Source organism: Bos grunniens, chromosome 24, assembly GCF_055505025.1.
Source record: "Bos grunniens cultivar Pamir isolate PY7600 chromosome 24, Bosgru_T2T1.0, whole genome shotgun sequence".
In the NCBI taxonomy this organism is placed as follows: domain Eukaryota; kingdom Metazoa; phylum Chordata; class Mammalia; order Artiodactyla; family Bovidae; genus Bos; species Bos grunniens.
Genome location: NC_141188.1, coordinates 39,901,368 through 39,927,479, shown reverse-complemented (window position 1 = coordinate 39,927,479; position 26,112 = coordinate 39,901,368). Strand labels below are relative to the sequence as shown.

Here is a 26,112-nt window from a genome sequence, read left to right as displayed (position 1 = left end):
TTTCCCCATGGTTTGCCAATGGAAAACCTCTTTGAAACTAAAATATTGAGAAAATGTGAGTAGGAGTAAAGAGAAAACTGAGTATAATTTACAGCATAAAAAGTCCCACATAAAACTTATATGCCGAGTACATCATGAGAAACGCTGGACTGGAAGAAGCACAAGCTGGAATCAAGATTGCTGGGAGAAATATCAATAACCTCAGATATGCAGATAACACCACCCTTATGGCAGAAAGTGAAGAGGAACTCAAAAGCCTCTTGATGAAAGTGAAAGAGGAGAGTGAAAAAGTTGGCTTAAAGCTCAACATTCAGAAAACTAGGATCATGGCATCTGGTCCCATCACTTCATGGCAGATAGATGGGGAAACTGGAAACAGTGTCAGACTTTATTTTTTGGGCTCCAAAATCACTACAGATGGTGACTGCAGCCATGAAATCAAAAGACGCTTACTCCTTGGAAGGAAACATATGTCCAACCTAGATAGCATATTGAAAAGCAGAGATATTACTTTGCCAACAAAGGTCCGTCTAGTCAAGGCTATGGTTTTTCCAGTGGTCATGTATGGATGTGAGAGTTGGACTGTGAAGAAAGCTGAGCACTGAAGAATTGATGTTTTTGAATGGTGGTGTTGGAGAAGACTCTTGAGAGTCCCTTGGACTGCAAGGAGATCCAACCAGTCCATCCTAAAGGAGATCAGTCCTGGGTGTTCATTGGAGGGACTGATGCTGAAGCTGAAACTCCAATACTTTGGCCACCTCGTGTGAAGAGTTGACTCATTGGAAAAGACTCTGATGCTGGGAGGGAGTGGGGGCAGGAGGAGAAGGGGACGACAGAGGATGAGATGGCTGGATGGCATCACCGACTCTATGGACATGAGTTTGAGTGAACTCCGGGTGTTGGTGATGGACAGCGAGGCCTGGTGTACTGTGATTCATGGAGTCGCAAAGAGTCGGACACGACTGAGCGACTGAACTGAACTGAAAAGGTATGCAAAATGGCAACACTGAATAAACTTCAATTATTTGGGCATAAATCTTCCCTGTGCTGTGTGCTAAATTGCTTCAGTCATGTCTGACACTTTGTGATGCCATGGTCTATAGCCCACCAGGCTCTTCTCTCCATGGAATTCTCTAGGCAAGAATACTGGGGTGGGTTGCCATGTGCTCCTCCAGGGGATCTTCCTGACCCAAGGATTGAACCCGAGTCTCTTACGTCTCCTGCACTGACAGGTTCTTTACTACTAACATTACCTGGGAAGCTCAGATCTTCCCTAGGCAAGTAGATAACTGAAAATAATTATAATTATTTTATTTGCTTTAGATAGATTTATCCTTTTACAAAGCAACTTAAAAAAACCTATTTAGTGCTTTTTAGTAATAATAACAAAGCCATACTCTATAGCGGTAAAGTCTTAAAGTCAGAAAACATGGCTTTGCAATCCAATATTCATGGGCCAGGTGACTTTGGTAATGTAATTTTGATCCATCCATATCTTTCTTTCCTATAAAATAGAATTAACCATGCTTGCCCTGAATGCCTCACCTAGTTTTCTTGAAAAGCAGATCAGGTAATAAATATCGTTATTTTGTTTTTGTTTTATATTGGTATAAATTTTATATAGTTGACATAGAACATTAAATTAACTCCAGGTGTATAGCATAATAATTCAATGTTTGTCTTTACTGCAAAATGATCACCATGACAAGCTTGGTTATCCATCATCACATTATTTGCTATTTTGAAGCAATGGCTTTAAATGAAAGTATGGGATCCTTATGGTTTTAGTTTCTAACATTCATAATATAAATGGAAGGGTCTGTTTCTGATTAACCTACTTCGTTCATCAATATAAAATTAATTTCCTCACATTTAGTGGATTTAATAAAACATTTTAATAATATAGTTATGAGTTTAGCTTTGACCCCTCATACATCTTAAAGTCTTGAAGGAATTATAAACTTAATATTTGTTTTCACAGTTAGGTAACACAAAGTTATTGATTGCTGTTTAGGTACTTACTGGCACTGAGTAGCTGATCTCAGCAATTGCTGTATGTTAGTTGCTCAGTTGAGTCTGACTCTTTGTGACCCCGTGGGCAGTAGCCCACCAGGCTCCTCTGTCTATGAGATTTCCCAGGTAAGAATACTGGAGTGGGTAACCATTCCCTTCTCCAGGGGATTTTCCTGACCCAGGGATTGAACCCAGGTCTCCTGCATTGCAGGCAGATTCTTTACCTTCTGAGCCACCAGTGGCTACCTGGCATAATAAATCTTCCTGCTCTGGAAAACTACAATCAGTTGTCCCCTCTGTTGGGCTAAGGCCTGTCTTTTAGGGACCCTTGGACGCATTACTTTGTCTCTGCTCCTGTGATATTTAAGTCACACTTGTTAAAATATAGATTCCTGGCCATTTTGTTTATGTGACCTTGGGATTGTACTTGTCTAATATCTCCAGGTGCTATGATATATACTGATGATGTATACTAATGATTCCACGTTACTATTTCTTGGCTGCTAAATTCTGAGTGTCTGACAAATAAGTGAGCATAATGAAATCTTCTAAATTTTATATAAGGAAAACTCAAGGGAGTTGGACAGCAAGGAGATCAAGCCAGTCAATTCTAAAAGAAATCAATCCTGAATATTCGTTGGAAGGACTGATGATGAAGCTCCCATACTTTGATCACCTGATGCCAACTCATTGGAAAAGACCTCTATGCTGGGAAAGATTGAGAGCAGGAAGAGAATGGGGCAACAGAAGATGAGATGGTTCGATGGCTTAACTGACTCAAAGGACATGGGTTTGAGCAAACTCTGGAGACAGTGAAGGGCAGGGAAGGCTTCTGTGCTGCAGTCCATTGGTTTGGAAAGAGACACATCTTAGTGATTGAACAGCAAGAGGGGGGAAAACCCTTATCATGCCTAAGATAATGATACACACTTTTAGATTTTTTTTGCCAACAGCTGTGACTAGCTTTGTTGTTGTTCTATCTATGATAGGCAGCATTATTTTTGCAAAAAAAAATTAATAAAACCTGGAGATGCAAAGATGAGTTTTAAAGATTTCAACTTCTTTCCCACCTTTCTTCCAACCAAGGCCTGTGAATGTCAGCTAAGAAATTTTAGTATCTGTGTGGCACAAGAGTGTTGTGTAGCCAACCATAATGGACATTGGTTGGGCTCAACCTCCAGCTGAAAGAAATGGTTGACATTTTTCGTCTGACCATTGACCGTTTGGGAGTGCTTTCACTGACATTAGTGACACTGTGTAACTGGATTTCCTGCTTTTTACATGATTTATCCAACCTGTTAGTCTAGAATCCTGATAATGTCTAGACTTCAGAGGAATTTGGAAGATTTGCCTTTTTTTTTTTTTTTAGCTATCCAAAAGAAGAGTAAATGTATGATAGAATATTGGGGGAAAAGGCATCTATTCTCAGAAATAGCAAACTTTGGTAGGTACATGAGATCAAGGAAAGAAAATCTTCAAACCTTTGAAGCCAGAGTAGATAGTTCTACAACTGTGTTCTTAGTGTGTTTTCCAGCAGGATCAGGACACAGGGAGCTTATCAAAAATGCAGATTTTCAGGCTTTACCCGAGATGGACTGAATCAGAAACCCAGACGCACGTGGGTCCAGCAGTCTGTGCATTAGTAGGCCCTCCAGATGGTTCGTATGGGTACTAGAGATTGAGAACCACTGCTCTGAAGCATTGTTTATGAGCCCCACCGTGCAGGCCAACTATGCCTTCTTTCAACATTCCTAATATAAAACCTGATGGTTTATTTCCATGGATCTAGACCAGCGCTTCTGGCCCAGGCGTTCTCAGTGGCTGCCATTCGCCACCAGCAGATGCTGAAGCAGCAGGCTAGAGAACTCTGCCTGTCCTTCCTCTGTTCAGAACAACAGTAGGAGAACTGTCCTTTATGATACATGTAGGGCAAACTGGAATATTTTTACAGAATAATCCTGATCAGCTTGTCTCTAGCTAAAATTCACCAGATCAACTACCTGTTAATATCTTGTTAGAATCTTTGATGGTTTCCTTAGAGCTAGGTAAGTGGTTCAGACAGTAAAGAATCTGCCTGCAATGCAGGAGACCTGGGTTCGAGGTCTTCCTAGATTGGGAAGATCCCCTGGAAAAGGGAATGGCTTCTTGCCCTAGTATTCTTGCCTGGACAGATGAGCCTGGTGAGTTACAGTCCATGGGGTCGCAAAGAGTCGGACACCACCGAGCAATTAACTTTCTGCTTTCTGCTCCTAATTGCCATACCTGCTGTTCGGAGCTGCCCATGTATATGGGGCAGATCCTGGGTTTGCTGGCATTCCAGGGCCTTCTGTAGACAGGGCTGGCTTTGACAGTGATGTTCTCAGAGCCATTTGGAGACTTGACTTAGAGCTTTTAGCTCACATCAAATTGCTACTTAGAATGGGTAATAACTAGGCTGTACTTACACACACAATTATGCACAGAAGGAGAACAGACAGGTTTTGGGAAATCCAGGATGCTTACAGAATAGGAGCTGTGGCTCCACGCACCTTCAAGCTTTCTTTACTTTTTTTTTTTTTTTTTAATTCCTCCAATAGCTGACTCTCTCTATGCTGACCTGCTTCTCCACCTGTCTCTCTTAACAGAGCCCCTACACCTGTAATTTGAAAAAGTTAAGCATCTCAGACTTTGGAGCTAATTGTGCTGTCAGAGCATTGGCTTTACTTCCAACAGCCTCAACAAAGGATTTCTGAGAAAGATGGGGAAAAAGCTTTCCTAAATATCCAAGCATTTAGGGGAGGTAAAAAAAAACCCTCAAAACACTTGACATCATTTCCTATGTTTACATTTTTGTTCCTCTACTTCTTAGGTGTTTCAGCTTGGCTCAATAGCTTTTCTGACCCTTAGTTTCATCACCTTAAAGTGGGATCATTATACCTATTTTATGGGGTTATTTTATGTGCTAGATGTAATTAAACAGGAGAATGTACATAAGTTGATGTTTAAAAGATGGTAATTATCTTTTGTTATTCATTGTTATTTTTCAGACTTCATGTTGGGAGTAGAAGATTTAATTTATTTGCAATGTAGAAATGCTCAGAAAGTGGTTTTTAAAAATAGAAATATATCCTTTTTAACAGTTTGACATTGAAGTGAATTATCAAAAGGATGTTTTGAAATCATCTCCCCTAAAGGTCTTTAAACATTAGAGGCGGAAGAGCCCAGCTTGTCTTTGATGACTCAACTCTAAGAATTCTTCCCCATTTTGAAATTTAGTAACTTTATCCCTGGCCTGATGGGCACATAGAAAATTGATTTAAGTGACACAGATGAAAGCAAAGAGATAACAGTTGTTCTCCATTGACTGATTTCTAAGTGTTTGGGAAGAGGTTTCTGTAGTTTTCTTTTAGGAGCAGCAGTAATGCTTTTAACCTCTACCCCCATCATCATCTTCCATCAGTTTCAAAATATTTTCTGTAGTAGCTATTAAGTTAATAGACATTGCAGCCTGCTAGACTTGCAGTTGGTAAACAATTTGTCCAGGAGAGAGGGGGCCAGGCCTGTGTGATTTCAAGTTAGTATATCCAGTAAATGCACATGCACTTTCCACTTTCACTGTGTTTGACTTCAACTTGTAAGGTAATTGGGAAAATTGAAAAGTCATATTTCTAGTCATGAAAAAAATCGCTTTATTAAAATCTTTTTTCCCCCTTTATTCCTGCAGAAAAGCAGAGGGAACTGTGATATATATTTGGAATTGGACTCCTTTATGATACTGAACTCCCCAAACCCTAAGAATTTCCTAAATGCAGAGAGCAACAAGGGTGCCCTTTGTTAGGTTAATGAAGTGACTTTTGGAAAGCACCTGGGGATGGAGGCAGGTTGCCAAGGGGGACAACCACGTGATTAGAGGGTGGGCCCTTCTAGTCCTACCCCCTGACTTCCTGGGAGGAGAGAGGGGCTGGAGATTGAGTTCAATTGCCAGTGGCCAACGGTATGTTGGTCACTGACTCGATGGACGTGAGTCTGAGTGAACTCTGGGGGTTTGTGATGGACAGGGAGGCCTGGCGTGCTGCGATTCATAGGGTCGCAAAGAGTCGGACACGACTGAGAGACTGAACTGAACTGAACTAATGGTATGTTAATGATTCCTACCTAAGGAAGCCTCCATAAAAACCCGTTCGGGCAGCCTCCAGAGAACTTCCGGGATAGTGAGCACGGGGAGGTGCTAGAAGAGTGATGATGTCAGAGAGAGATGGAAGCTTCTCGCCTTTTCCCTGTGTGTCTGGTCTTGAGCATGTCTCTTACCTGGCTGTTCCTGAGTTATAGCCATTATAAGAAACAGGTCAGCAGGTGAGTAAAATATTTATCTGAGTTTTGTGAGGTGCTCTAGCAAAATAATTGAACTCAAGGAAGGGGTCTGGGGAACCTCTGTTTTGGAGCTCATTGGTCAGAAACACAGGTGTGCTCAGTTGCTCAGTCATGTCCGACTCTCTGTGACCCCATGGACTGCAGCCCACCAGGCTCCTCTGTCCATGCAGTTTTCCCCGGCAAGAAAACTAGAGTGGGTAGCCATTTCCTACTCCAGGAGGTCTTCCCAACCCAGGGATTGAACCCCTGTCTTCTGAATTGGTAGGTAGATTCTTTACCTACCTTCCCATATGTGGGAAGCCCGTGCATGGCATGGACCCCTCCCTATAATGCCACATTACTGAGATGTCATTTCCATGCATAATGATCATCCAGAGGCCTTTTCAAATTTAAATCATGATGTAATTAAGGACATATACTAAGCCAGAGTAATATATTCAGCTAATAGTGTTTGTGTGGTAGTGAGATGTTTATTGATTAAGGAAAGAGGGAATCCATTGAGCTAGGAAAACATTCTCCAAACCATTGGAGAATGACAAATCTAAGAGTTACCACTTGAGGGTGTATACCGAACTGTCTTCTGCACTAGGGATATCAGAGAAGAGAGGAGGTGATATATTGCCTGAGGAGGGTCATGACTTAATTAGAAACATAGGTGACAACTTGGCAATTGTTTGAAGCAGGGCGGTGGTGGGTGGGTGGGGGTCTTGTGAGTTTGAACCTTTAACCCGTGGCACCTGACATTCCTTTCATGTGGGGAGTTAGAATTGAGTTGATTGTAGGACAACCAGCTGGTGTTGGCCAATTGCCTGGTGTGGGGAAAATCCTACATACACATTGGAATTATGTGCAGAATCTTAGGGACAAATCAAAATGTGCAGAAATTGACGTTGGATGTTGCCTGTTGTTGAAAAACAACAAAATTCAACTGAATTTCAAAGATCTTGCAGACTTTATCCAACGATTTATGAATGGAGAAGCATCCAACTTGGCAGATGAAGTGGAGCTCCAAGGAGCTGTTCAGTGTGGAAGACTCAATTGGCCAAAGGGAGCAGGACTAAGGAAGTTATCCTGGGCAGAACGTGGGTTAGTTACTGTATCCCTCCTTTGGAAGAAGGCAGGGGTCTATCAGGATGATTTCCTAACAAGTGCTTATCAGGCTGCTGTTGATGGACTGCTTAAAGATTCCATTTCTGGGAGAGCCAAGGACCATAATTAAGTCTCAGCGTGGTGACATGGGACTTAGCAAAAATGACTGCATTTTAGGCCTGAAAATTGGCAGTGTTGGTAGCTCAGTCGTGTCTGACTCTGTGACCCCATGGACTGTAGTCCGCCAGGCTCCTCTGTTCATGGGATTTGCCAGACAAATATACTGGAGTGGGTTGCTATGCTCTTCTCCAAGGGATCTTCCTGACCTAGGGATTGAACTCAGGTCTTCTGCATTTCAGGTGGATTCTTTAACTATTGTCTTGGTTTTAATACAATTCCGTGTGTTTAAAATGCTTAAACATAGGCGGTTCTTTTTGTTTGTGTTTGTTTCACGTGAATATGTCTTATCTCCCAGGATGATTTTATATGTCCTGTGATTCTGAACACATAGTAAAGAGCTTGGAAATACTCACTGAATTTAAATTAATAGTAGGTATACACTGACATTTCTAAAAAATGTATGTGGCAGAAATCACATACACCTGAATACACACACCATTAACTAATATGGGCCATATGCCCCATTCTCTGTTTAGCATGAATGCTTTAGGAAGTCACTCAATCTTAAAAATAAAAGCACACACTAAATTAGAGTAACGTATTGATGACTTATCTGTAAAACAGCTTTATTCACTCATAAACTCTGCTTAATAGCCAGATAAATAGTCCTGAGAAAAAGAGTAGGATTAAGAACTCTTTACTTAGAGCTGGTTAATTTAAATTTTAAATACCACCAGTTCCTAAGATGTGTTAAGATTGAGCTTCAAAAGGTTTATCCTCATGTGTCTTAACGTTTTATTAACTAGAAATGTAATGATGAAATTGACCAATTTTGGCATTAGTAATTCCAGATTTGTGATGGTTTCACCACACTAAAAATTGTAGAACTTCTTTGCTATTTATGAAAAAAGGACTTGTTATGCCTGTTAACGTAATTAAGAACAATGAACATATTTGAGGAAAAAAATACTTGGACTTTGAAATATTTCCTTAAAATATACAAAAGGACGCTGATAAATTTCAGCTGGATGTTATCTGTTGAAAGAAGATGAACGTGTTTTCCAGGAAGTATTTTGATGTAAATAAAAGGTGGCTTCTAAGAACTTATTAAGTAATCAAATTTGAAATTGTTATATAACATCAAGTGGCCTTTCTCAAGACTACTGCTAGCTCTGACTTTGATATCGATTACAGTTCACCAAAATCAGCCTCGTGGTGCCAAACTAAGGAAAGATGGCCTTTTAATCACTGAGTCTGGTTATTAAGAAAACTACTCGTGATAATGATTACAGGGACTTGTTATACTTGCTATCTACCAGGTATTGTTCTAAGCACATTAAGGGATTTATTGTCTTATTGAAATTACCTTATGGCAGATGCTTTACCATACCCATTTTATAGGTGACAAGTGGCACAGAGGCTCAGAGAATTTCAGTGACCTGATTCGGTAATGTGGCTCATTAGGAATACTGGAATCAGACCTCAAGTGTGTCTCGCTCCAGAACCCATGGGGGTCCTGTTTGGCCTAATATAACCTAGCAGCTTTCCCTCTTGTTTTCAGTTCTTCCCTTACTGTGAGGTGTCATAGCTGATACTCCAAATAGCGTTGAGAACAACCACTACAAGTTATGCAGCACAGGTTTCAGAAATACTGTGGAAAACCCAGAGAGGACCCCTTAATTCAATGAACCTCCAGGCCACGGGCCCCCTTCACCTATCTAGAAAGTATTCCTCCTCCTCCTCCTGACTCATGTCGCAAGGAAGATGTCGGATTTTCTCTCTAGTTCTTGTTTTTTGACTACTCAGCTTTAGCGTGAGTTCCTCCCTTCCCAAATGAACCAGCCAGATTGGTCTTGAAAGGGAAGAGCATTGGGATTTCTCTTGAGGACATCCAATACCAAAGTTCCTGTCCACTTCCTGGTAAGGGCTCTTGCTGGGCTTCCTCAATGGCTCAGCAGGTAAAGAATCCACCTGCAATGCAGGAGACCTGAGTTAGATCCCTGGGTCAGGAAGATCCCCTGGAGGAAGAAATGGCATCCCACTCCAGTGTTCTTGCCTGAAAAAAATCCCATGGACAGAGAATCCTGGCGGGCTACAGTCCATGGGGTCACAAAGGGTCGAACATGACTGAGCATGCATGCATGCAAGGATCTTCTTTACTCTCTCTGGGGTCTCAGAGTAATAGAACATCATTAACTGAGAATAACACAATCTCCTTATATGCCTTGCTGCTTTGGAGAAATTCTTCATCATAACCATGATGAAGTTCGCTTGCTCTACAGAGGGGCTCTGATCCCTGCCCTTGGGGTGGTGATGGTATTCCCTGCTCGGTTTCCTAGTGGTCTTAGCTTTGAAGATAATGGACCGTTCTTGGCATTTCTTTGTATCTTTGCAGAGCAGACTTTGGATGTAGAAGCTTCCTCAGTTTGCTCTCTTCCTTCCTTTACTCGGTTTTCTAGAACTTGGAATCAATTTTTATTTCTTATTACTGAGTAATAGAAGCAAAAATCGACCCAATGGACTATAGCCCACCAGGCTCCTCTGTCCATGGGATTTTTTAAGCAAGAAAACTGGAGTGAATTGTCATTTCCTCTTGCAGGGGATCTTCTGGACCCTGGGATTGAACCTGGGTCTCCTGCATCACAGGCAGGTTCTTTATCTGCTGAGCCATTGGGGAAGCCCAAAAATCACCTAGAAGAGACTAATTCAACATTGTTTGCATATTTATTTACAGGCAGTTCCTCGAGTTCGCTCCTTGCCTGAAACTCCTGGGGTGGAAACTTCCATTCGTGTGTCTCAGTTGAGCTCAGGGTGGCTTCTCCATATGATAGTGTCGCATGATGTGCGTTTCTTGGGTCAGAGAGGTTCTGAATTACCCTCAAAGTGTTGATCGCTCAATCGTGTCTGACTCTTTTGTGACCCCCAAGAACTTCGGCCTGCCAGGCTCCTCTGTCCATGGGATTCTCCAGGCAAAAATACTGGAGTGGGTTGCCATTTCCTTCTCCAGGGGATCTTCCCAACCCAGGGGTCTAACCCAAGTCTCCTGCATTACAGGCAGATTCTTCACCATCTGAGTCATCAGAGAAGCCTGAATTGCCCTCAGAGCCTGTCACTTTTCCAGTGGTGTGGAGTCAAAGCATGCAATCGTGAATTTGTCTTTACTCCAGAGTTTAGAAACATTACATAAATTGCAGCTCACACATTCAGTGTTAGCAGGGCAATTGACTCTCAAGTGCTTTTGTCTTCCTTTCTGGTGATAGGAAAAGACACTGTACGTGGTGCTTTCTCGCCTGTAGATTGACTTCAGCAGTTTGTTATAAACTCTTTCAGTATTCATATCACTAGGTTGTAAAAATGCTATTTGGTCCTCAAAACACACACTGTATCTATCTATATTTACCACTGTGTCTGTCTAATTTACCTTTTCATCTTTTCTGCATCTGTTTCCATCCCTACTCTTAATTAACGGCAGATATTTATAAAGACCCTGCTGTATGCCCAGTAGATTTACTAGGTTAAGAAATCATCAATATCTGGCTGGAAGTGATACACTGAGTTCTCTCACTGAGATAGATATTACTATTTAAAAATAATGATTTTTAAACTGAAGCCAAAATCTTTATTTTAAACTTGCTGCTTGATTCTGAATGAGTTTGTCTCAATTTCTTTGAATCCAAGAGGCTGCAACACTTACTGCCCTAATTTTTTAGAGATACTAACAGCAATATAAAAAGAAAAAAAAAAGATTAAATAGAAGTAAGTGCTTATTTGGAATTTTGTCTTTTTATTTTATATGCTGATAGGGAAAAATGTGAGTTCAGATAAGGAATGCCAAATGCAATATGCTGTCTCTTTTACAAGTATTGTGCGTTAGAACGTTAAATTTTACATAATTCAAATGAAAGACTGAAAATCAGACTGGAAGCTTAACATTGACACTTCTCGGTAAATAAATAGAACTCTTCCTTCTTTCATTTGATACTATTTAATAGTATTCCTTGACTGTTTTGAGGAAGATTTAATTTCTAACTAATGACTTATTTCAGCATGTGTGTGCATACTCATTTGCTTCAGTCATGTCTGGCTCTTTGCAACTATATGGACTGTAGCCCGCCAGGCTCCTCTGTCCATGGGTTCTCCAGGCAAGAATATTGGAGTGGGTTGCCATGCCATCCTTCAGGGTTATTTCAGCATAGCTGGGCCTAATGAAGATACTCCGAGTGTGTGTGTCTTGTTCATTTCCTGGAACCAAACGCTCTTTATCCTCAGCACATGAAGACTGAAACCCACATAAAGCAATTTCTGAAATCCTTGAAGAGGAAAGACATGTTAAAATGTCACTATTGACATCAGAGAACCTTGCTAACTTCTAAGATCATCAAAATCTTGATTTCTAAAAATATATTTGTTCCCACCTGCTTAAAATCATCTGACTCAGTGAGAGGAATTTGTATTTCAAAGGAATATTTTAACAATAAAGCTGAAAATTTTCATTTAAGAGCTGCATTTTTATGAATAATTAAGCTAATTTTTTCAAAAAGCAGTGCCCAGCCTGGTGCTCTGTAATGACCTAGAGGGGTAGGATTGGGGATGGGGGGTGGAGTAGGGGAGGTCAGAGGGAGGCTCAAGGGGGACTGGGTGTCTGTATACATATGACTGACTCATATTGTTGTGCAGTAGAAACTGGCACAACATTGTGGAGCAATTGTACTTCAATTTAAAAATTAAAAGAGAAAAAAAGCATTTAAAGCCAGAGATGTGAGAGCTTTCCTTTGGGGGGAATTCTTCTCTTCAGCTCTTCTCCAAGAGAATCTTTCCATTTACACATGCATTTTTCTGTGCTCTTGCTTGATTGATTAGATGTTGTCTTATGTAGATGGAAGTCTGCTGCTGCTAAGTCGCTTCGTGTCCGACTCTGTGCGACCCCATAGACGGCAGCCCACCAGGCTCCCCCGTCCCTGGGATTCTCCAGTCAAGAATGCTGGAGTGGGTTGCCATTGCCTTCTCCAAGATGGAAGTCAGTTCTTTCCAAAATGCCAGTGAAATAATGGGTGAAGAAAAAGGAAATATTTAAATTCTTATCTCACACCTTCAATAGCTCATTGTTTCCTCTTCATTAAGAACAGTAGACATCTGATACTTACTAAAATTTCAATAGGTTATACCAACAGCAAAATCCATGACATCTAGTAAAATGATACTTTTTGAGGTTCACAGGACCCCTCTTAGGCCTCTCTGTGGCTTCTTTTTTCTGATTTTTTTTTACATGTGTAGAAATGTTCTTGTCTTATTACCATATTCAGCCACATAGCTATTTTTGTATTCATTTTTTCAATAAATACATATTGTGTGCCTTCTATGTATTGGTTTAGGGCTTGGGGATTTAAGAGTGAGTGAAACATCGTGTTTACCCTTAGTTGATAAGTTAGCAAGAGAGACACACAGAAACAGACACATGCAGACAAGTATGTAATTACAAATGGTGTCACCAAGCACACTGTGAATTGAGATAAAGAATAAGGGGGGGGGGGTGGGGGGGGAGGAGTTTAAATAGGTTGGCCAAGGAAGACCTTGAAGGAAATCCCATTTGAGATGGGAGTCTAGATGTTGAGAGTCAACCACATGTATAATTGGAGGCAGTGTGCATTCCAGGTATGTGCAAATATGTGCAAAAGTCTTTGGGTGGAAAAGAAATCATCATATTCAGGAAATAGGAGGGAAAACTGTGTGGTTGAAGCAGAGAGAGAAGGATGTGGGGTAAGACAGAAGTCTATAATTCTTCAAGAGAATCTTTCCATTTACAAAAGGGCCTTTTCATGTGCTGTTGCTTAATTGTTTAGATGTTGTCTTATGTAGATTAAAGCAAGTTCTTGTTGAAATGCCAGTGAACTAGCGAATAAAGGAAAAGGAAATATTTGAATTATCTCACACCTTCAGTAGTTCCTTGTTTCCTCCTGATTAACAGTAGACAGTGGTCTCTACGTAGGCAAATAAATAGGAGTCTAGGCATAGTTTTCCAAGGTCACAGTAAGAAATTAGGATTTTAAATGCAAAGGGAAATCACCAGAATTGCTCAAGCATGTGAATGACAAAACCTAATTGCTGCCTTAAGATTTTTTCTGCTAACTTTTAGAAACTCCACTGATAGGAGTTTGATTTGGCAGTCATCTTGGAGTCTAAGTAGTAAGAGGTGATGAATATCTGGTTCAAGGTGGTAGCAGAGGACATGCAAAAAAGTAAAACCATGCCTTCATGTTTAGAGCTTGAGTAGGCATGACTTCCTGATGGATTGAGGTGGGGGAGGGATGAGGGAGGAGGAGGAGGAAACAAGGGCAAATTTTATATTTCTGGTCTCACAGTTCACCGCCAGTACCTCATCCTGAGAAGGAGAAATTTGGAGCTGGAAGCAGGGAAGTCAGGATTCCAGTGTTTTATCTGGGTCAGTCTAAGTTTGAAATGACCTTGAAATACCAATGTTAAAATGCCAGATAGGCAGCTTGAAATGTGAGACTCGACCTCAGCCCTGAGACCTATTCTGGGGGGAACAGAAGTGGGAATCCTGAAACATAAAGATGATATTTATCCACGGGCCTGGGCCAGATCACCTTAAACTGTACGGTTATTGTAGAGAGATGGGTAGATGATAACATTTCCTATCTTTTTTTAAGATTTTTTTTTTTTTTTAACATTTTTGGCTGTGCACATCTTTGTTGCTTTGTGTGGGCTTTCTCTAGTTACTGCGAGTGGTTACTGAGAGTAGTTACTAAGAGATCAACTCTTGGTTGCAGCATGTGGGCTTCTCATCGTGGTGGCTTCTCTTGATTTGGAGCGTGGGCTCTGGATGCTGGGACTTCAGCCGCTGTGGCACACTGGCTTAGTTGTTCTGTGACCTGTGGGGTTTTCCCAGACCAGGGATCAAACCCCTTGTATTGCAAAGTGGATTCTTAATCACTGGACCACCAGGGAAGCCCTAAAATATCCTGTCTTATATTAGCCTTTAAAATGTAAGCACAACAACAAAAACCAGTGACCTAACTCTTTCCATACAACATGTTTAAAATTTAGTTTCGGATCAGATAAAGTAGGTTTGGTATCAAAGCAACAGAGGTGTGGGATCATAGCCAGACTGCTTGTCCATTTTGGTGAACTGCTCCGGCAATATTCAGGAATTCCTCTGGCACCAGGGAAATAATTGTACTGCCTGAGAACATCTGTTTGTGGGAGCATCTCCCTTAACAAAGGCTATAATCTGACCATCTGAGATGATATTTCTACTCGAGCAACTCTAAAGGTTGCCACTGATGGGGAAGACCAGTTTAGGTTACAGGCCATCATCCCCAGGATGATGTTGTGGGCTCTGTCCTGGTTTCTTCACTTGCCTTCAAGCTAAGGGGCTCTTCATCACTTAGTGCCATAGAAGTCATCAGAAGTAAGTGACAGCCGGCAATTGGCTGGGGCCAAGGTTACTCAGCATTCCTAGTTGCAAAGAAATAACCAGTGACTCCACTCAAGAGGATGGTGTCATGGGAAAAGAAGGATCTTAACTAAGCAAGGAATTAAGATCCTGGAAATGCAAGAAAGCCCACTGTGGTTCAAATTGGCCAAAAAGGCAAAAGCAGGATGAAGAAAGCACATTTTTGAAGTGCATCCTCAGCAGTTGGACTCTGTCATTTTTCTTCTATGAAAGGAGGGTGGGGGGAGTACCTTACATTTCCCCAGTTATAGAAGTCTCCTGCCCAGGACTGTTGAGAAACAAGTGCCTGCATTTTAGAAAGAGATCTTGGAAGAACTCAGCTTCCCTAGGAAGTACTTTGTTTTGTAGCCTCAACGGGTATGCTTTCCTTGAAGATGATGTATATCTAGTTTATTTTATTTTATTTTTTTAAATTTCTTTATTTGGCTGGGCTGGGTCTTAGAACATCTTCATTGCATCATGTGGGACCTTTTGTTATTGTGCATGGACTCTAGTTGTGGCATGCTGGCTCAGTAATTGTGGCGTGTGGGATCTTAGTTCCCCAACCAGGAAGTGAACCCATGTCCCTGCATTGCAAGGCAGATTTGTAACCACTGGACCACCAGGGAAATCCCATTATATATCTAGTTTAAAGCAAGCTGCTACATATATTTGACTTTTCTAACAATATCAACCGGAGTAGGCTAAATTAAGTTGTTGTTCCGTTGCTTAGTTGTGTCTGACTCTTTACGACCCCATGTACTGCAGCACGCCAGGCTTCCCTGTCCTTCACAGTTGAGGCAATAAATAATGTTGTTTATGATTGACGTGCTTGTTGGACAGCTTACAGTCCTGCACCAAGCTACTTTCTCCTGGGATGTGTGCGGAGTAATGGGGCTGGCCCAATGGGGAGCACTCCAGGTACAGGTCAGAGAAAAAAGAAAACATGGAGGAAGCATAAAAGAGGTCTAAGAGAAGAAGGGCTCAAGGGAACAATGCACGCACACATGCATGTTCAGAGCAGTGTAAGTCATAACTGCCAAAACTTGGAAGTAACCAAGGTCGTCTTTAGTAGGTGAATGGATAAAAAAACTGTGGTACATTCAGACTATGGAATATTATTCTGGGCTGAGAAAAAGCTATTAAACCATAAAAAGATATGGAAGATACTTGAATGCATATTACTCTATAAAAGCTATTTTGAAAAGGAATCTACTGTATGATTCCAATTATACAACATTCTGGAAAAGGCATAACCATAGAGACAGAAGATGAATGGTTACCAGGGGTTTAGGAGGGTGGGAGAGATGAGATGAATAGGTGGAAAACAGGATTTTTAGGGCAATGAAGTATTTAATAGATATGACACAGTATGATATACAGTTCAGGAGTGTTCAGTACTTTCAAATTTGTACACTCAATCCCCAAGAATTTTTCATCTTGCAAAACTGAAATTTGGTCCCTGTTGCTCAGTTGCTAAAATTGTGTCTGACTCTTTGCCGCTCCATGGACTGCAGCAGGGGAGGCTTCCCTGTTTTTCACTATCTCCAGGAGTTTTCTCAAACTCACGTCCATTGAGCCAATGATTCCATCCAGCCATCTCATCCTCTGCTGTCCTCCTCTCTTCCTGGCCCCAATCTTTCCCAGCATCAGGGTCTTTTCCAGTAAGTCAGTTCTTCATATCAGGTGGCCAAAGTACTGGAGCTTCAGTTTCAGCAGCAGTCCATCCAATGAATATTCAGGGTTGATTTCCTTGAGGATTGACTGGTTTGATCTCTCCTTGTCCAAGGGACTCTCAAGAGCCGTCTCCAGCACCACAGTACAAAAACATCAATTCTTTAGCACACAGCCTTCTTTATGATCCAGTTCTCACATCATGCATGACTACTGGAACAACAACAAATCTGCATTTCCTTGTCTCGTTAGCCCTTGGTAACCACCACTCTGTTCTGTTTCTGTGAATTTGATTACACCAGGTACCTGTATCAGTGGGATCATACAATACTTGGCCTTTTGTGACTGGCCTGTCTCATTTAGCATAATGTTCTCTAGGTGTATCCATGTTGTAGCACATATAAGAATTTTTAAGGCTAATAGCACCCCACTCCAGAACTCTTGCCTGGAAAATCCCATGGATGGAGGAGCCTGGTAGGCTGCAGTCAATGGGGTCGCTAAGAGTCGGACATGACTAAGTGACTTCACTTTCACTTTTCACTTGCATGCATTGGAGAAGGAAATGGCAACCCACTCCAGTGTTCTTGCCTGGAGAATCCCAGGGACAGGGGAGCCTGATGGGCTGCCGTCTATGGGGTCACACAGAGTCGGACACGACTGAAGTGACTTAGCAGCAGCAGCAGCATATTCCATTGTGTGCTAGACCATGTTTTGTTTATCCATTCATCTGTTGGTAGACACATAGGTTTCTTCCACCATTTGGCTACTGTGAATAATGCAGCTATGAATGTGGATGTGCAAATAATTTCTTCAAGATGCAGCTCTCAGTTTTTCTGGGTATACACCCCAAAGTGGAGTTACTGTATCTGGGCTTCCCAGGTGGTGCTAGTGCTAAGGAACCCACCTGCATTGCAGGAGACATAAGAGACGTGAGTTTGATCCCTAGGTCAGAAAGATCCCCTGGAAGAGGAAATGGCAACCCACTCCAGTATTCTTGCTTGGAGAATCCCATGGACAGAGGAGCCTCCTGGGCTACAGTCCATAGGGTTGCAGAGTTGGACACGACTGAGGCGACTTAGCACAGGCACATAGCACACATGATAATTTTTAATTTTTTGATGAGCTGCAATACTGTTTGTCATATTGACTGCACATTCCTACCAACAGTGCATAAGGATGGTACTTTCTCTACTTCCTTGCCAATGCTTATTTTTAATAAACATTTTAAATAGTAAATATCCTGATGGGGTGAGGTGGCATCTCAGAGAGATACATTTTTGAGGTAGTTTTGATGCATGAAGTAATTTTCAGTTTTTTGACTTATAATATTTCAGATGTATGGTGAAGTGACCCAACTATATATAAGTATATATGTATTTTTTTAATGTTCTCTTCTGTTATAGGTCATCCCTGTGCTGTACGGTAGGCCTGTGTAGGTTATTTATTTTATAGAGAATGTATGTATATGTTAATCCCAAACTGCTAAATTCTTTAATGGTTAAAAATGTCTTTGGCTGCAGGTAACATGTAACTTCCTTTCAAATTCACTGAAACAGAAGTTTAAGTATTTTGAGGGAATCACATATTACATTTTGGAGAATTTCTGCATTGAAAATCCCTATTTTGATGTATTATGCAGAGAATGGTCTATATTTCAGGGAATACACTTTAAGAGATGTTCCTGTGAGGGAGCAGAATGGATTGCTGAGTTAGGAACATCAGAGTTCAAATCCCAGTTTTATCTACTATAAACTGATTGATCCTCAAATAAATGCACTGGCTGCATCAGACCATGAAATATTACTCAGCAAGAGGTTATTTATAGTTATCCAATGTTTTATCAAAGATTTTCACCACTGTCGGTTATTTCTGGGATTAATATTTTCATCTCTGGGCTGTGATTCAGCCACCCTTCCTGTGATACTTGTTAGCTGTCACTGGCTAGCAAGCATCCCCTCTGAAGCATTCTGTCATTTTCCTGTAAGTTTTTGATATTACAATCATCATTGTGTTGTCTACTGCTCACAGGAATGAGTAGTCTTGGCCCTGTGTCCAAAGCTGTTGCCTTTTCTCATGAAAAATCATGATGTTTTGGGGGACCTCTCAGTTTTGTAGAATGCTGTTATTCCAGAGTGAGAGGAGAATGAGGAAGAGGTGGAATTGGGAAGGTTAATTAAGGAAACTCTGGATACTAAAGTGTGTCTTGTGCCAAGTTCAAGAGATTGGACCTTCTTCTATAGGGATTGAGTGGCTTAGTGGTAAGTATTGGGGCAGATGGTATGGAGGATGGATTGGAAATTAGCTACAAACATTAAGGTGAGTTTGCAGATCTTTGCAGTGTTGCAAGAGAAAAATGAGACTGGTTAACAGAATAACAGTGCTGCCATTACAAAATGGGATAGACAGGGTGACGTGAAGTAGATTAGGGAGAAAGAGAATTCTAGAATCAGTTCAGAGTTTCAAATCGGGGACAGTGAAGCTAATAACCGAGAAGATATTGAAGGAAAGAAAATGACTTTCATTTTGGATGTGAATCCCTGGAACAACCCTTCGGAGATGTATAGGAGGCAGGTGAGGGCATAGTTTTGGAACCCGGGAGTACTTCACCTGGAGATCGAGAGCTGGGAGTCTTCTGTGAAGAGACGCTGACAGGAGCCATGGGGCTGGATGAGCCCACCTAGTGAGAGCTTGTAATTCAGGGACAGTCCTGTGGTCAGTAGCATCTCAGGGGTGGGCAAAGGCAGGTGATGGAGAGAAATAAGGAGTGATGAAATACTGAAATGATGGCCAGTGTTTTCTTAAAGTCTGCATTTACTTTATTTAAAAAAAATCGAGTTCTTTTGATGTGGACCGTTTTTAAGGTCTTTACTGAATTCTTTACAGTATTGCTACTGTTGTATGTTTTGGTTTCTTGTGTGGCTGTGAGGCGTGTGGGATCTTAGCTTCCTGACCAGGCACTGAACCTGCACCCCCTGCGCTGGAAGATGAAGTCTTAACCACTGGACCGCCAGGGAAGTCCCTGCATTAACTTCAGATATCACATTGGTAAAGGAAAAGCTACTTTCCCCAACATTTCTCAAGTGATGACTCAAAACTTGTATGAAGTTGGCTCTCCCCGTCTGGTTGTAATGAGAAATATTTATGATCTAACTTAAATCAACCATCTTAAGGTAAGAAACAGAACTTACAAAAATTGACCTGGAAGAGTGACAGCAGCGGGTGGTGGAAATTGCTGGAGAGAGTTGGAGGTCTGGTATTAGTTCAGAGTTTCTGTCATGGAATAGCCACGTGATCTTGAACTTCCAATATAACTTCTCAGGACTCAGTGTTATCATCTGAAAATTAGATATTCTCTTCATTTCCTTCCTTCAGTAAAGTTTATTACTTTTAAAGCAAAGTCGTACAGTTTCCTCATTCAAGGTCAGAGAAGTCTTCCCTAAAATAAATGGTATAAAGTTCATAAATTAAAAGAAAGTACATTTATTTCATTTGCGAAATCAATTTCCATCACAGTTCCTTTCAATAACATTTTAAAATCATCATCTGGTCAGTGATACAGCCTTGCTTTAATCTTTAGCACAGAGATTTATAAAAATGACCTTGTGTTGTTTGTCATCCTTCTATCTCTTATTTCCCAGCTAGGCCATTAAATTCTGTTTCACACCTCAGATCTTAAGACAGAATGCCTTGTAGATGTGTTTGAATCAAAGCTAGATAAATGTCTTTCAGTTGATTAATACCTACTTCTCTGCTCCACTTTGACCCATCATTTCTTCTTTCTACCCTTTTCATCCATTCCCATGGTTTTTTACTACTGAGTGGTTAGAAGACGGTGGGTATTTAACAAACAATAGAACAGCTTACTTCCCATTTTAACTTAAATCTTGTTTCATTTACAAGACACATTAGAGTAAGTCATTTGACTATTACAGAGGCGTGGCTTTTCTTTTACCCCAAACACTCTTGCTCCACAGACTTTATACCCTTGTTGTTATTGTTTAGTCGCTAAGTTGTGTCTGACTCTTCTGAAACACTATGGACTGTAGCCTGCCAAGTTTTTCTGTTCATGGGATTCTCTGGGCAATAATACTGGAGTGGGTTGCTGTTCCTTCTCCAGGGGATCTTCCCAGACCAGCCAGGAATCGAACCCATGTTTCATAAATTGGTAGGCAGATTCTTTATTGCTGAGCCACCTGGAAAGCCCTTTGATACCCTAATTTTATCTATTATGCAATTGTGGCACTTTACTGTTTTCTTTCTTTGCCTAATTTCCTTTGTTTTCACTGCCATCTCCTCCATTCTGAATGTAACCCTGCCTCTCATTTCCTCCTAAATGCTGATCCTTCTTATTAATACAAGAATCTGAGAGGACTCTTGCCCATATGTTCTAATGACTACCTGTGTTCTTTTAAAGTTTTTTTTTTTATTTAATTGAAGTAGGTGAAAAAAAAAAGTTACAGGTGCACATACCTGTGTGCACTCTTAACCAACTCCTTGACCTTACACAGGTGTGTTGGCCTAGCCGGGTGTGGCTGACTTAGGTTGCTAATGTAGCATTAATCATGATGAAATATAATTATATTTGGTGATTTGCCATATCCAGTGAGCCATAAGCTCCTGAAGAGATGCTTAGCTGCCAAAGGAGGTCATAGCCATCATTGTAATTACCCTATAGCCCACCCACGGGCACAAATGTGCTTAAATATTTTCTAGAGTAAATGACCCTTAGACACTGTGTCAGCCCACATCAGACCGTGTTGTAAATCATCATGGCAATTTTTTAAAGTCATGGTTTGTACTCTATACATTCTTTGTGCTTTTCTGTACTTATAAAGCTTTTGTATAATTTCCTCTAAAAAGCTACAAAAATTTGGTATTCTCTACGAAAGTGATGTGAACAGTAGCACAACATCGTCAATTTAGGGGCGTCTTTATCCTTTTTTCTAACATTAATATGGGATTATTTATAACTGAAGTGATCAAAGGATAATGTGAAAACTGTATTTTCCTTTATCATATGTATGTATAGTTGTATGTTTTTTTTTATTGCGTATCTTGTTTTAGAAGTCTCAGCATGGCAAGAATCCTAAATATGTAAATTTCTTTGACTGGAATAGCCTGTCAATTGTATGATAGCCTGTGGTTTTCTGAGGTCCATATGCCAATTCCCTTGGCTCTTCTTTGATTTATATCATGTGGTAAATTATTCCCTGCAGCAAGAAGCAATCTGCATCTCTCAAATCAGATGTGATTAGCAGCAGAAGGGCTTTCTGCTAAGGTATGGACCAGTGACAACATGAATGTATGTCAGTATCTGACTGAGAAAAGATGAAAAGTCAATATCCAGTCTACTTAACACCAGTTTGACCCAGATTTTGGGGGGGGATCTGAGGAAGGCAGTTTAAGAGCTAACATCCTGAATAAGGTGATTGCGGACCAGATGACAATAATCTCAAGTAATCAGAGAACAAGCTTCATTGTCTCACTGAGACTTTGACATTCTCTTGATGCAAAATCTGCATGCTGCCTGACATTGTCTAGGAGTGCATAAATGACAGTGGAAAGAGGAGAGGGAAATCTAGTGGTCTGATGGCTCGATCAAGGGAGTCGTCGTTCCTTTCGAGAAGGCTGAGTTCTATTTCTGGCTTTCCCCTCCCCTTCCGGGCTTTGATACAGGCTGCTGAAGCTTTCATTATTACTTATTTTATTGTATTGTTTTTTAAAGTGATTATTTCCATGGCAACAGGGCACCGTTTTAGGCATCAGGGAGGTGTGACAGCCACAGTGGAGTTGCGAATCAGCAAAGATAAAGGGAGAGGAGTGTGGGGGTATGTAGGATGGATGTGGCGAAGCCCCATAGGTGGTCTAATTTCAAATGTCCGAGAATGGAAAATTTTGATTCATGTTGACTAAGGCAAGCCAATAAAGTAGCTCTATTTATTTTTCTAATAGTTAAAAAAAAGAAAAAAACAATAGAATACTCTTCTAAGAGGATACTGCTGATGAAATTTTACAAGATCTAACTGTGAGACAGCAATATAGTCTTTCTTGATTTGGCCGTCAGTCTTACCTTTTTATGGGTGTCCAAATGATCAGTGGTATTGGGATAATTTTAGCCATGTCAGAATGAGGAAATATAGAGAAAGTACTTGAGCTGGAGGCAGCCCTGATATTAAAAAATATGTTTTGCCACTGCTGGTGTTAAGGTTCAACTTGTATTTCAGAGATGAATGAATAAATGGTATGTGAAATACCATGAATAAATGGTATGTGAAAATAGATTAATTCTTCTGTTTTTGAAGTGAACTCCTATGGTTTTAAACAAAAACACAAATAGTAAACAGATCAGTAATAATAATCCTAAGGATCTCAACTTCTTAAGTTCTTCATAAAATCCAGGCAGTACTCTGATAAATTTCAGTATGCCAGTAACTTGTCTGACAAGGGAGATCTTTTGAAATCCTACTTAGTGTGGGCAGTTACGTTCATAATGCAAATTTAGCCCTTAAAAATGTCCTCACTGGACCCCAGGGAACCTCGATTAAGCTGATAATAGGTAGGTTAGGTAGTTACTTCTCATTATTTGTCAGATACAATATTGAAGCACACATTTCATTCTCATGTTAATACTCCATTTATGAGGAAACCCCTCAGTTCCTGTTGACCAAAGCTCCCTCTGGGGATGCAAATTGCTTGTTACTTCAGGGAATAATTTGCCGTTTTATGGCTATACCATAGTGTTTGGAAGCTTTATTGACTTTTGCTCATTTTATTGCCAGAGTGAAGGACATTTTGCACCGATCTTTTCAGATTATCATTGAGTGTCTGAGAACTGATCTTTTTTTCTTATTGAATAGGTAAGAACCATTGAAATGATTTCAGTTAATTACTCTCAGTTGCAGGTTATGTACAGTACAGATTGTATGCATGCACGCATGTTCAGTAGCTTCAGCCGTGTCCAGCTCTCTGTGACCCTGTGGACTCTAGCTCTCCCATCTCCTCAGTCCATGGGATTCTTCTGGCAAGAATACTGGAGCGGGTTGCCATTTCCTCCTCTAGAGGATCTTCCCAACCCAGGAATTGAACCCATGTCTCCTGCGGATTCTTTACCCCCTGAGCCACGTGGGAAGTGCCACAGTACAGGTTATGTAGATTCCAATGGATATGGAAGAATGTAGCTTTTTTACTGTCTTACATGGGTTTTCTCCATTTGGTTACTTAAGGCCACCTAGTATAATAATTATTATATATAATTATTATATGGATAATACAATTATAATAATCCACATTATATGGATTAAAAAGAAGGAAGGATAACAATCCATTCTATTTGAATACTTTGTACCCTACATAACAGTCTCCAAACAATCCTGCTTGATCCTCATGAGTAAATATTCCTTTGAAGTATGTGTTTTCCTTATTTTATGTCTAGGAGTGCTTAGTTTTGTACAAATCCTTTCTAAGTTTAGACCCCAGGTCACTTAACTACCCACCAAGTTTTATTGCTTGCACAGCCTCCTGTCATTAAACCAGAGAGAGATGTCTTACATTCTAATTTTATTAGATAATTTTTCAAACTTTAATTATATAAGAAAAAATACCAGTGGAAACAGAATCTCGTTAGTATACTGAATATTTGGAGTTTAAGTACGTAATATTTTATTCCATAATAAATATGCCTAACTCATTAGAAAAGACCCTGATGCTGGGAAAGATTGAAGGCAAAAGGAGAAGGGGGCAGCAGAGGATGAGATAGTTAGCATTACTGACTCGATGGACCTGAATTTGAGCAAACTCCGGGAGATAGTGAAGGACAGAGGACCCTGACTGACTACAGTCCGTGGAGTCTTAGAGAGTCAGACACAACTTAGTGACCAAATAACAAAAATATGCTTGAATTTTCAAAGTTAAAATTCCAAAGATAATGACCTTTCAGTTGGATGAATATTAGAACATCATTCCCCAGATGATGTTCACTTTGTGCTTTTGTGCTGTCTGGAAGATGATACTTCATTCCTAGGACATGGAGTCTTTGTAAGAAGAGGGGATGAAGGTAATTAGCCTCTGATTTCTTTGCTAAACTCTGTTAGCTGGCAGGTGGATCCTGTGACCTCTACTGGGCAAAAGACATGGTCAGGAATCATCTGCTAATTCTAAATACTGTTACTGAAATACCCACTGGCCCCATCCATGTTTGGTTTCCAAGGTTTGTGGTTGCCCTGGCCTTAAAGTAATTCAGTGTGTTGCTGTTTAGCCCAGTAGTGCTAAAAATGTGTCAAATTCGTGTTTAATTTAAATAACTTCTTTGGGATTAACATATACACACAAATATATTTAAGATAGATAACCAACAGGACCTCTTCTATATAAGTACAGGGACCTCTACTCAGTATTTTATAATAACCTAAATGGAAAAGAATTTGAAGAAAAAATAGATACATCTATTTATTTCTCTGAATCACTTTGATGTACAACTGAAAATAACACATTGTAAATCAATTGCACCTCAATATAAAATAAAAATACAAAAAAAATTTCAGAAGAGCCATTAAACAATCTTTATTAAATTCTTGCTGTCTTAATTACTGTGCTTGATGTGAGAACTGTATATATATGAAAGAACATAAAATATAAAACCAATGATACAGGAAAGCTTTCATTTTTTATGTAGTCTTTTCCAAAAAATGGATTAGCATTCCAAATGTTTTATTTAAAACCAAGAGTTAAAGACCAGAAATCTACAAAAGAGAGAATTTATTTTAAATTGGAGAGTAATTGATTTTTTCTCCATAGAAGTGCTATACTTGCATTCATCATATAGAATGAAACTTTTCAAAAACAGTTTCGTATCAAGATATAATATTTCTGTTAAAAAGAAAAACAGTGCTTTGTTTTTATTATCCCCATGGTTGTTCAGTCTTATTTCTATGTTCTGAAATTTTGCCTACCAGGAAAATCCATTAATTCAGCTTGAGAAAAATAATAATGAAAATCATTCCTGTAATGCAAAATACAAACGATTAATAATGGCTAAAACTTAATATTTCAAAAATGCCACTTCTGAGAGATGATTCCTACAACTATCCTTTTATGTACATAAATAGTTTTTAAACATTTTTATATTGAAGTATAGTTACAATGTTGTGTTAGTTTCAAGTGTACATTATTTACACATATATCTATTCTTTTTCAAGTGCAAAGAAATGACTCATTGGAAAAGACCGTGATTCTGGGAAAGATTGAGGGCATGAGGAGAAGGGGGCGACAGAGGATTAAATGGTTGGATGGCATCACTGACTCAATGGATGCGAGTTTGAGTAAGCTTCGGGAGATAGTGAAGAACAGGGAAGCCTGGCATGCTGCAGTCCATGGGGTCACAAAGAGTCAGACATGACTGAGCAACTGAACAAGAA

At 40.2% G+C, this 26,112-nt stretch overlaps 1 protein-coding gene across 4 annotated transcripts in view; it reads left to right on the top strand.

Annotated features, from left to right (window-relative positions):
- Positions 1–26,112, top strand: part of DLGAP1 (DLG associated protein 1) — a 793,561-nt gene that overhangs the window by 50,910 nt on the left and 716,539 nt on the right. Inside the window, exons 1-2 of one of the 4 annotated variants that reach the window (XM_086373121.1) lie at positions 5,901–6,012; positions 6,153–6,345. The exons of the other annotated variants lie outside the window; for them this stretch is intronic. The gene's annotated coding sequence lies outside the window, so the exon portion shown is untranslated. Of the gene's footprint in view, positions 1–5,900; positions 6,013–6,152; positions 6,346–26,112 lie in introns of those variants that run through there. 4 annotated transcript variants of the gene reach the window in all.